The sequence below is a fragment of the Salvelinus fontinalis genome, chromosome 6, assembly GCF_029448725.1.
Source record: "Salvelinus fontinalis isolate EN_2023a chromosome 6, ASM2944872v1, whole genome shotgun sequence".
Lineage (NCBI taxonomy): Eukaryota > Metazoa > Chordata > Actinopteri > Salmoniformes > Salmonidae > Salvelinus > Salvelinus fontinalis.
Genome location: NC_074670.1, coordinates 20,042,929 through 20,055,996, shown reverse-complemented (window position 1 = coordinate 20,055,996; position 13,068 = coordinate 20,042,929).

The window sequence follows — 13,068 nt, the reverse complement described above, 5'->3', positions numbered from 1 at the left end:
GTTGTCACGTTCCTGACCTGTTTTCTGTTGTTTTGTATGTGTTTAGTTGGTCAGGACGTGAGCTGGGTGGGAATTCTATATTGTGTGTCTAGTTTGTCTGTTTCTATGTCAGCCTAGTGTGGGTTCTCAATCAGAGGCAGATGGTAGTCGTTGTCTCTGATTGAGACTCATATATAGGAGGCTTGTTTTGTGTTGGGATTTTGTGGGTGGTTGTTACCTGTCTCTGTGTTTGTGTTCTGCACCAGATAGGTCTGTATCGGTTTTGCACATTTGTTATTTTGTATGTTGTTTGTAGTGTTTCACTTGTTCTTGTATTAAACATGTTGAACACTAGCCGCGCTGCACTTTGGTCCTCACCTTCACCTATGGAAGAAAGCCGGTACAGAAACACCCACCAAACCCGGACCAAGCAGCGTGGCAACGGGCAGCAGCAACAGCAGCAGCGGTACCAGGAGGAATGGTCATGGGAGGAAATCATAAACGGAAAAGGACCCTGGGCAAAGGTGGGAGAGAATCGCCGCTCTCGGGAGGACAAGGAGGCAGCCACAGCCCAGGAGCGGTGGATTGAGGAGGCAGCACGTAAGAGAGGCTGGAAGCCCGAGAGGCTCACCCAAAAATTTATTGGGGGGGGGGGCCAACTCCCCGGGCTTACCGTGGAGTGAGAGGGCGTCGTACTGGTCAGACACCGTGTTATGCGGTAAAGCGCACGGTGTCCCCAGTACGCGTGCTTAGCCCAGTGCGGGCTATTCCACCTTGCCGCACTGGGAGGGCTAGGTTGGGCATCGAGCTGGATGTCATGAAGCCGGCCCAACGTATCTGGCCTCCAGTACGTCTCCTCGTACATGGCACCAGCCTTACAGGTGGTGTCCCCGGTTCGCCTGCATAGCCCAGTGCGGGTTGTTCCACCTCGCCGCACTGGCAGGGCTACGGGGACCATTCAACCTGGTAAGGTTGGAGAGGCTCGGTGCTCAAGAGCGCCTGTCCTCCTTCACGGTCCGGTATATCCGGCGCCACCTTCCCGCCCCAGCCCAGTACCACCAGTGCCTACACCACGCACCAGGCTTCCAGTGCATCGCCAGAGCCCTGTTCATCCTCCCCGCACTCGCCCTGAGGTGGGTGCCCTCAGCCCGGTACCTCCAGTTCCGGCACCACGCATCAGGCCTATAGTGCGTTTCAATGTCACAAATCTAGATGTGTGTGTTGATGCCTTCTGAAATACTTCCACTCCCTCTTGATAAAGTATTATACTGCTAGCAGTAGACTTTGCTACTATCTCTGCAAGCCTATGTAATCCAGCCTACTTAGTTTTTTTTACATAACTACTTCTTGTTAGTCAGATATGGAAAACAGGGAAAATATGAGTATTCACCCCCTTGGATTTCTTCTAATTGTATTGTGTTACAAAGTGGGATTAAAATGGATTTCATTATAATTTCTTTGTCAACGATCTACACAAAACGCTCTAATGTCAAAGTGGAAGAAATTAAAAAAATGTTTTTTTAAATGAATGAAAAATAAAACACTAACAGACCCCCTGAGTCAATACATGTAAGAAACGCCTTTGGCAGTGATTACAGCAGTGAGCCTTCTTGGGTGAATCTCTAAGAGTTTTGCACACCTGGTTTCTGCAATATTTCCCCATTATTCTTTTCAAAATTCTTCAAGCTCTGTCAAGATGTTGGGGATCATGGCTCCGCTCTAGCTGCCTCCAACTCCTCTTTCGGACGGCGATACTCTCCCGGCTGTGCCCAGGGTCCCTTGCCGTCCAAGATTTCCTCCCATGTCCAGGAGTCCATTCCACACTGCTTGGTCCTCTTTTGGTGGGTAGTTCTGTAACGCTCCTCCTCTTCGTCTGATGAGGAATAGGAAGGATCGGACCAAAACGCAGCGTGGTTAGTGTCCATGTTAATTTTAATAAATAAACTGAACACTGCAATAACAAAACAAAAAAACAAAGAGAGTGGACGAAACGAAACAGTTATGTAAGGTGAAGACACACAAACAGTAAACAACTACCCACAAACACATGTGGGAACAGGATACCTAAGTATGGTTCTCAATCAGAGACAACGATTGACAGCTGCCTCTGATTGGGAACCATACCAGGCCAAACACATAGAAAAGGACAACATAGAACAAAACATAGAATGCCCACCCCAAATCACACCCTGACCAAACCAAAATAGAGACATAAAAAGGATCTCTAAGGTCAGGGCGTGACAGTCACTTAGATAAAGAATGACATACAACCCTAGTGATAGCAGTTCAAAAAGGTGCCCTCTGACACGTCACCCTCAGAGCTAGACTGTGAAACCATACATGCATATTAATCATTTGCCCTTTACTTATATTGATGATGGGGATGAGGCCCGCCTGTGCTCATCATGTTAAAGTGTCAAAGAAACTAAACAGGAGGAAGTGTTTTGTTTGTAAGCTGCAGTGCCACATTGGTTATAAGTATGTTGGCAGCTCTGTAATGCATTTCACATACTCACCTCCCCCCTAAACTATACAAACATGCCCATGACAAAGTGTATTTAAGATAAATAAATCCACACCTCACCCCTCTCGTCACACCCCCAAAATCCTCATAAGGGTCCATAGTCAATTCTTGTTCAGACCTCTGTCACCCTATTGTCGATTGAGCTGACAGTAAATAAAGATTGTTTTCTTTGTTAACTGGGATGTGGCTCTCATATGCTTTTTCAAGATCAATGTTTCTGTAATGGTATCCATGGTTGGCTTTGTTTGTGTAAGCTCTCCTCGCCGTCTCCTATTGACATACACTTAAGCCATGTTCTGTTGACATACACTTAAAACATGAATGTGTAAGTGATGAGCACTTCTTCTAATCCATGTTTAAATAATGCCATAAAACAATAAATTAAAAACGTATGATATTTTGAATAATTTGAAAGTACATTGTTATTTTATATGGTCCCAATTTGTATTTTATTTTACCTTTATTTAACCGGCTAAGTCAATTAAGAACAAATCATTATTTACATCACTACACAGTGATGCTAAAAACTATATAATAATTACGTGGTTTACATGCCTTATAAGAGGTATAATAGTTGATAGTACTATGTAACAACTACCCACACTAGTTACATTATGCTGCTATATTACCGTTATGTTTGGCATATATTATTTACCAGGTCTCTCTTACAAAATCTAATTGTGACAAACCTGGTTAAATATATAAATTAAAATGTTTTTATTTTATATATATTGAGGTAGATTGAGGTAAATTTGTATGAATCAGATGTTTATTTCTAATTTCTTTTAATAGTATTGTTTATATGGAAAAAGCCTGTAATGGAGACGCTGTCAGTCGAGAAGCAGGTGCAGTTGAAACATTTAATAAAATAACAAACATGAAATGAGTAAGGCATGAACACAGGAACAATACCAACTGAGGAAGGAACCTGAGGGAGTGACAGATACAGGGGAGGTAATCAGGAAGGTAATGGAGTCCAGGTGAGTATCCATATGACCTTCAGGTGCGCATAATGATGGCGCCAGGTGTGTGTAATGAAGGATCCCAGGACCAGTGGTTAGTATACTGGCGACTTCGAACGCCGGAGGGGAGGAATAGGAGTAGACATGACAAAGCCTATGTAAATGTTTTGGTTAGATGGAAACTTCAGACAAAAAGTTGTCAATATATGCATTACAGTCATATATATGCTATGTTGACTTAATAAGTACTGTAATTAAATATTTTGGCAAGGATGTGTTATTTTTTAACCATGCTCTTTACAACATAAGACACCCTCTCATCCCTCCCTGTCTGTTATATCCTTCATGTTCCCACCAACAGGTAAAGTACGGACATCAAATCAGTTTTTTTGCATTAGAAAACACGGTGATGACCAAATTATTAAGGAGCTGAAAGTGAATTGAAAGAAACTATTTTCTATCTTTATAGATACATGTACTATTTATTAATGCATAGTATTACATTTTTTTGGTGGATGTAATTTATTGATGGATATTAATAAATTAAAGTAAATGCCTTTCAAATGAATTATAGCTACTGTATAATCTAATCTAATCTAAAACAAAACTGATTTTGTTTTTACATCCATGTTTCATATTTTCCATATAATTTGTTAACTGTGCATTTTGGTTTCCAGCCATAGGACCAACTTTCGTGATTGTGTGGCTGTCAGCCTATTCATAGGTAGGAATCATAGATTACCTTTCGATATTCCATGTCATGCAATCATTACCAGAATTTAACAAGTTGATAATTTATTATTATCTAACATTATGGGGAAACATAAATACAGTACTGTAGCTTGGCAAATGAAATCTGTCTAGCCTCCTCTAATTAGATAGTACATTAATGTTGTTTGTTCTGCAGGGAACACTATATTATAGACATGTAATACTGGTTAGAAAGCTATGCAGGGGGAAGCGACAGCATCTGTACTGTTATGTATACAAACATTTGTATACGATCATGTCATTCAAGCAAAACAAATTATTTTGTGACTTACTAAATTGACACTTGACAGTCAGTGAATTCAACAAGAGCAGTCGGAGCAAGACAATTGTATTGGATTAAGCTATAGTATAAGATTCATTATTATACTGATATTACATTAGTCAAATGGTTGCAAAAAGAATGCAGGTGCTCATCTGTAAAATTGTCTTTCTTCCTTTATGTTTTAGTGGTCAGTGGATCATGCCCAGTGGGGCGGGAGTTCATTACTGCCTTTATGCCTAACTATTTGCTGAGCTACCATGATGATCAGAGTCTTCAACTGGCCATAACCACACAGGATTATCCAGCCGTTGTTCAAATTCAGGTCAATGCAATCGGCTTCTCCACCTCAGTGAAAATAGAGAAACAGAACACCAAATGGATCGCCATACCTGGTAACGCTGAAATTGAGGGTCCAGGGGCTTCCACCAAAACAGTGCAGGTCATCTCCAACTCTGACATCTCGGTGGTGGCCTTCAACTACAAGTTCTCGACCGGGGACAGCAGTGTGGTCTTTCCAACTGACCAGCTGGGTACTGACTATGTGGTCTTCACCCCTGAGGAGGGTCCAAGCAACATGCACAAGCTTATGTCTATCGTCAATGGAAAAGAGCACAACAAGATCACAATGATCCAAGTCTCCAACACATCCTTTTCTTTGCTTCCAGGAATCCACGCCACTGACATCAGTGACATCAGTGGTGTGGATTCCTGGAAGCAAAGAAAGGCGATGATTGTTACCATGGAACCATACCAGGTCTAACTCTACCAAAAGTACACCACTTTCATTGGGACCAGGGTCAAAACCAAGCACCCTGTGGCGGTCCTGGGGACACACGCAATCACGTCTATGAACATCTGCTACTAGTACAGAGCCTCTCCACCAATTACCTGGTTCCTTCCATGCACATGACCCAATCAACAGACTTTGTCAACATTGTGGCCTCAGAGGACAACACTCTAGTGAAGATCTTTGAGGGAAAGGTATCCACTGCTAAAGAGCTGAATGCGGGGCAGGCATATGTGGTTGATGTCCAACCCAAATTTCCGCTGATCATCAGAAGTGATAAGAAAGTCATGGTGATGTACTTCAGCAACAACAAGCCCTACGATCCGTTCCTCACCAACATCCTCCCAACGTCTGATCTAGCCAACGAGTGGTCGGTGGACACGCAGAGCAAATTCGAGAGCACATTGGTCATTGTCTCCGAGGGGGAAGGGATCAAAACCGTTAAAGTCTGTGAGAAAAATAATTGTGTGAAATCTCTCCAATGGACATCATTCAACTCAGACCCTAAGTACATGTGGGCAAATATTCCATTGGGAGAGCAGCAACAGGATTTCTCCATCAAAGGCGACTCCGTCATGGCTGTTTACGTTTATGGTGGCATGCCAAGAGACGGCTACGCTACAACAGGAGTATGTTCCAAAGGTACGCTGTTTAAGTGACACATCCACTTAACTGGCCTATTAACTGCCCCTCAACACCCCCCTCATTAAATAGGACAACTATTAAACAACACAATGCAACGCAACACAATAAAACAAAACAAAACGCAACACAACACAACAAATGCACTGCATGAAAACTAGAATTAGTCTTGAACGTTGCTTCTGTACTCCCTCAGGCACTGCCCCACCCACTCCACCAGTAGACCCCTTTGAGAATGTCAAATGCAGAGAAAAGGAGGAATGTACAAAGGGGGTTTGTGTCCACATCTCCAAAGCAAGTTGCAGGGTCGTGACTTCCAGGGCACCTGCTCTTACGTCATGGCCACGGTTGTTAAATCTGAATCTTGTTCACTGTCCTGACCAATAACAACCCCATACTGTAGGGAAAAAGAGGGTGTCTTTGGTAAGGTATTTCTCTGTCATGGTCTATGGGCTGACTGTTGTGATCAGCACACATACATGGAAAGGTTGAGATAAGTAAGAGACCAGAGGGAAATGATCAGAGTTGGGGTCAGTTCCATGGTAAATTTGGCCAATCCAGGAGGTGAACTGAGTGTTTTTTCCATATGCTTATTGATCTTTCTTAGGTGAATGGTGAGAATGTCTACCTGCCTGTGACCCTAGCCGGAGGAAACCTAACGGTGGTGTATAGTGGCAGCTATGCTGTTCTGAAGACAAACTTTGGCCTGAAGGTTATGTGTGGGCTCTGTGGGAACTACAACAGGGATCACAACGACGAGTTCACTAACCCCAAAGGTAACAAGTTTGCCCAGAGCTGGAGAACTGAAGACATCGACTTGATCTGTCATGATGACTGCCAAGGGGAATGTCCTAGCTGCACTCCGCCTCTCCAACAGAAATACAAGGGAGAGAAGTTATGTGGTCTCTTGGCCAAAAAAGATGGCCCATTCGCAAGCTGCCACAAGGTCCTGGACCCAGGCATGTTCATGGACAACTGTGTGTATGACGTCTGCATCAATAAAGGCATCTACCAGTTCCTCACTGAGAACATGAAAAGCCACAATGATGCCTGCTTGGCACGAGGGGGTCAAAATTAGCCCTGAGTGGAGGACAATAATTGGATGCTATGAGTTTTTTTCTTTCCAGACATTTCATCAAGATTTTTAGATTGCACTTTACGGTATTATTTAAATATATTTTCTAATTTCACATTTGCAGCACTGGAGTGTCCGTCAAACAACTACTACAAGGCGTGTGGCACATCTTGCCCTGCCTCTTGTTCAGTTTTAGATGCCGAAGCAAAGTGCAAGGAACCCTGTGTGGTGACCTGTCAATGCAACAAGGGCTTTGTCCTCAGTGGAGACAAATGCATATCCAAGGAGAGCTGTGGCTACTCTTATGAAGGACAATACTACCCGTCAGGAATGAAGTTCTGGGAAGATGACAAATGCACAAAGCAGTGTGAATGCAATCCAGGAACAGCCAAGGTTGAATGCAAAGCCACCTGCCAAGGTTCAGGCGACCCCCACTACCGCACGTTTGATGGCAAGAGGTTCGACTTCCAGGGAACGTGTACTTACGTTCTCTCCAAATTGGTCAGCAAAGACGACAGATCTCTGACACATTTTGAGGTGCTTGTAAAGAATCAGAATAGGAGGAGGAACACGGCAGTGTCTTACACAAAGACAGTCACCATCACTGTCTTCAAAAACATCATCACTGTGAGTAGGGACAACCCTGGCAAAGTATTGGTAAGCTACCTTAAAATGTTATCCATTCCAAATGAATGACATAATTGCATTCTAGGTTTACTTGGTCAATGAGCTTTTATGATTATACTACTTAATGTAAGAAGAAATATCAAGACAGTATTATCCTTCATGTTTCATTCAAGTTTATTTCTCTCTTCCCAGATCAACAACCAGTATGTGAACTTGCCATTTGATGTAGAAGATGGTCAACTGTCCATCTTCCGCAGTGGGTATTTCGGGGTGGTGAAGACCAAATTTGGCCTGACACTGAAGTTCAACTGGAACAGCCACGTCTCCCTAACCCTCCCCAGCTCCTACTCAGACCTCATCGGAGGGCTCTGCGGAAACTGGAATGGCCAACGGAATGACGATCTCCTCAAACCAGACAAGAGCCCTGCTAACACCCCGACAGTATTCGGGGACAGCTGGAAAGTGGGGAACGACCCTGGCTGCTCAAGCGACTGCGACGGCAAGAAGTGCCCCACCTGTGACCACAGCCTGATGCTTGATTACCAAACAGGGAAATATTGCGGCAGGATCACAGACAAAAACGGTCCGTTCAAGGACTGCCACGCCAAGGTGGACCCCAGAGAGTACTATGAGGACTGTGTGTTTGATATGTGTCTGTACCGTGGCCATGCCTCTGCCCTCTGTAACACCCTCAGCACCTACACCACTGCCTGCCAGGATGCCCCTGCCAAGGTGGAACAGTGGAGGTCAGACAACTTCTGTCGTAAGTAGTGCACAGACACACCTCATCAGATGTGTATTTCAAAACAACTACTGTAACAATATTGATCATTACAATAAGTCAGAAGTGGTTTGTCTAGCTAACAGCTCCTGGTTCCAACATTAAATTCTATCATGTTTGACCTAATATGTTGTAGCGTCTTCTTGTAAGGCCAACAGCCACTATGAGGTGTGTGCCTCAGGCTGCCCCCAGACCTGCAGCGGCCTCGATGAGCCTGAGAGCTGTGGGAACTCCCTGTGCACTGAGAGCTGTGTCTGTTACAACGACTTCATGTTGAGTGACAGAGTGTGTGTGCTGCTGGCTGAATGTGGTTGCGTTCACCAAGGCCAGTACTACCAGATGGGCCAGGTGTCCTTCCCCAACGGCCAGTGCAATGAGCGCTGTGTGTGTAACAAGGATGGAGATGTGGAGTGTAATGTAAAATTTGCCTGCGGTCCCAATGAGAAGTGCCAGGTCCAAGACGGGGTGCAGGCCTGTGTACCCATGAGCACGGGCACCTGCATTTGAGCGGGGCAAGGAGATTCCATTTTTTCAATGGCAGCTGCTTCAGCCTACATGGGGACTGTGTGTACAAAATGTTGGAGGTTGTGGTGAAGACGGATCGATTGCTCCATTTGTTGTGTCAGTGCAGCAGTTGACCAAGATGGATGATGCAATGGTCACCAGGAGGTTTGAAATACAGGCATACAAATACAAGATATCTATGTCTCCCAAAGTTATATGGGAAATAATGGTAGTTTTCTGTCTTGATCTATACATTTCAGTATTAAAAAGCAACACTTGATTAGAAAAACTGATGTTTTCAATCTTTTTTCCTTTCACAGGTGGATGACATAACAGCAAATCTCCCACTGTCACTCGGAGATGGAAAGGTCAGGGCCTACCAGAACGACATTAACATCGTCGTGGTAACAGACTTTGGCTTGATGGTGACCTACGACACAGTTGCTGGCGCCATCATACATCTTCCATCCACTTACAAAGGTGTTACCGGTGGCCGTCTGTGGAGAACTTTGCAGCAGGGTGGTTGGTGGTTCAGGAAGTTGAAGGTGTCCTCCCACCAGTGGATCCCCGCCGGGTTGTATCATCATAAAGTCAAACAATGGTCCATTTGCCCAATGCCATGCTGTTGTGCCACCACAAGAGCACGTTGAGGGAGAGGGTGGGGATGCCCTGTGCCGCCATTTACAGACATATGTGACTGTCTGTCAGGTATCCGGTGGACTTGTCAGCAGCTGGAGATCTGACCAGTTTTGTCGTGAGTGAATTTTGATATTTAAAGTTAATTTACCTTATCCTGGTTTATCTTAGTGTGCAATATTTCTCTGACCTAATGCTCTGCTGAAAAACTATTGAAGCTGAAGCTGATTTCAGTTTTTTGATAACATGCATCTCCTCCCATTTCCATCTGTCCTCTAGCTCTGACGTGTCCAGCTAACAGTCACTATGAGTTGTGTGCCGACACCTGTTCTTCTACCTGTGACTCTCTCAGTGAGTCTCCAAAATGCCCACTATGCCAGGAGGGCTGCCAGTGTGACAACGGATTTGTGTTTGATGGTGGCAAGTGTGTCCTACTGGAGAACTGTGGCTGTGTGGTTGATGGACACTATTACAAGGTGATTACTGGTTTATTGTGTATTGACAAATAAATTGCCATTTCAAATCTCAAAAATGCAATGGTATCCTAAAGTGATTATCACAATTATAGGGCTATATCTGTTCTACTCTAAATGCAAGTATAATATGCAATTCATATAAAATATCACAATGCTAGGTTCATATTTATTGTTTACAATCATTTACATGTCTTGCTGGTTTTCAGTCTGGCCAGTCTGTGATGCTGGGCAAGTGTTCTGAGACCTGCAGCTGTGCAGCAGGAGTGTTCACCTGCAAGAACTCCCAGTGCAAAGAGTTCAAGACATGTGGGATGAAGAATGGAGTCATGGACTGCTACAGTAAAGGTAATAATAAAAAACAAACAGCTATGTGTTTCGTAAATTTGGATGTGGAATTATGTACCTTGTTGATGTTCTTATTTTGATATTACTATGAGCAAGATTGTATCGGTTGTCGTCTTAAGGAAGAGATCAAGGCGCAGCGTTCTTTGAGTTCCACATAATTTAATAACGAAGTGAAACTTAGAAATTACAAAACAATTAAGAATACAATGACCGAACAGCTTCGATGTGCAAACTACCTGCACACAAACAAAGAACAAGATCCCACACAGAAGGAGGGAAAGGGCTGCCTAAGTATGATCCCCAATCAGAGACAACGATAGACAGCTGCCTCTGATTGGGAACCACACTCGGCCAGAAACAAAGAAATACAAAACCTAGAAATAAAGAACATAGAATGCCCACCAAAATCACACCCTGACCAAACCAAAATAGAGACATAAAAGGCTCTCTAAGGTCAGGGCGTGACAGTACCCCCCCCCCCCCCCCCCCCCCAAAGGTGCGGACTCCGGCCACAAAACCTGAACCTATGGGGGAGTGTCTGGGTGGGCATCGCTGGAGGCGCTGGAGGCTCCGGAATGGGGACCGTCGCTGGAGGCTCCGGACTGGAGGCCGTTGCTGGAGGCTCCGGACTGGAGACCGTCGCTGGAGGCTCCGGACTGGGGACCGTCGCTGGAGGCTCCGGACTAGAGGCCGTCGCTGGAGGCTCCGGACTGGGGACTGTCGCTGGAGGCTCCGGACTAGAGGCCGTCGCTGGAGGCTCCGGACTGGGGACTGTCGCTGGAGGCTCCGGACTGGGGACCGTCGTTGGCGGCTTCGTGCCATGACTCATCACTGAAGGCTTCGTGCCATGGATCATCAGTGGAGGCTTCGTGCTATGGATCATCACTGGAGGCTTCGTGCCATGGAATTTCACTGAAGGCTTCGTGCCATGGATCATCACTGGAGGCTTCGTGCCATGGATCATCACTGGAGGCTTCGTGCCATGGATCATCAAAGGACTGTAGAGACACACAGGAGGCCTGGTTCGTGGAGCAGGCACAACCCGTCCTGGCTGGATACCCACTTCAGCCCGGTACGTTCAAGGCGCTGACACAGGATGCACTGGGCTGTGCAGGCGGATTGGAGACACCTTGCGCAGAGCCGGTGCAGGATACACTGGACCGTGGAGTCGCAGCGGAGGTCTGGAGCGCAAAGCTAGCACAACTCGTCCTGGCTGGATACCCCCTGTAGCCCGGCAAGTGCGGGGAGCTGGAACAGGCCGCACTGGGCTGTGCTGGCGAACCGGGGACACCGTGTGTAGAGCTGGCGCAGGATAACCTGGGCCGAAGAGACGCACTGGAGGCCAGGAGCGCTGAGCCGGCACCATCCGTCCTGGCTGGATGCCCACTCTAGCCCGGCCGATGCGGGAACTGGAATATAGCGCACCAGGCTATGAGTGGGCACTGGAGACACCGTGCGCTTTACCGCATAACACGGTGCCTGCCCGGTCACTCTCTCCCCACGGCAAGCACGGGGAGTTGGCTCAGGTCTATAACCTGACGCCAATCACCCCGTGTGCCCCCCCCAAAAAACATTTCTGGGGCTGCCTCTCATGCATGCCTCGTTGAGCCAACTCCTCATAGCGTCGCCGTTCCGCCTTAGCTGCTTCCAGCTCCTCCTTAGGACGGCGATATTCGCCCGCCTGTGCCCAGGGTCCCTTGCCTTCCATTATCTCCTCCCATGTCCACTCCTCCAAGAAATGCTGCTTGGTCTTTTTTGTGGTGGTATCTTCTGTAACGGTTGTCGTCGGAATGAAGAGACCAAGGCGCAGCGTTCTTTGAGTTCCACATAATTTAATAATGAAGTGAAACTTAGAAAGGACAAAACAATAAAGAATACAACGAGCGAACAGCTTCGATGTGCAAACTACCTTCACACAAACAAAGAACAAGATCCCACACAGAAGGAGGGAAAAGGGCTGCCTAAGTATGATCCCTAATCAGAGACAACGATAGACAGCTGCCTCTGATTGGGAACCACACTCGGCCAGAAACAAATAAATACAAAACCTAGAAATAAAGAACATAGAATGCCCACCCAAATCACACCCTGACCAAACCAAAATGGAGACATAAAAAGGCTCTCTAAGGTCAGAGCGTGACAAAGATATTTTAAGATCTCTAATGCACATGTTGTCAGACCCCTGTGAGGACACCGTGAGAAAGTGAACTCTGTGGTGATGAACAATAAGGCGATATGTGTGGCCCAGTCCAAGGCCACCTGCTGGTTGTTCGGTGACCCTCACTACAGCACGTTCGATGGCCAGCCCTTCTCCTTCATGGGTACCTGCTCCTACATTCTGGTGAATACGACGGGCAAAGATCCCTCCCTGCCTCAGTTCAGCATCCAGACCAAGAACGAACTGCGAGTCAACTCCAAAGGCTCCTTCCTCAAATCAGCCAACATAGACCTGAGTGGTCACAGGATCACCATTCTCACTGGCCAAAGAGGGACAGTGGAGGTGGGTGGCTTCCAGTTATATTTGATACAGATTTTTCATGATGAAGTTTAATGTAAGAATCCTCTGTGCTCTCCATCCACTTTAAGTCCTCTTTAAATCCTCTTCTCTCTCTCTTGTCTCAGATTGATTAGGTCTGACCTCCCTGTGAGTTTGGAGTCTGGCAACATCCAAATCACAGAGTCTGGTATCCAAGGGAC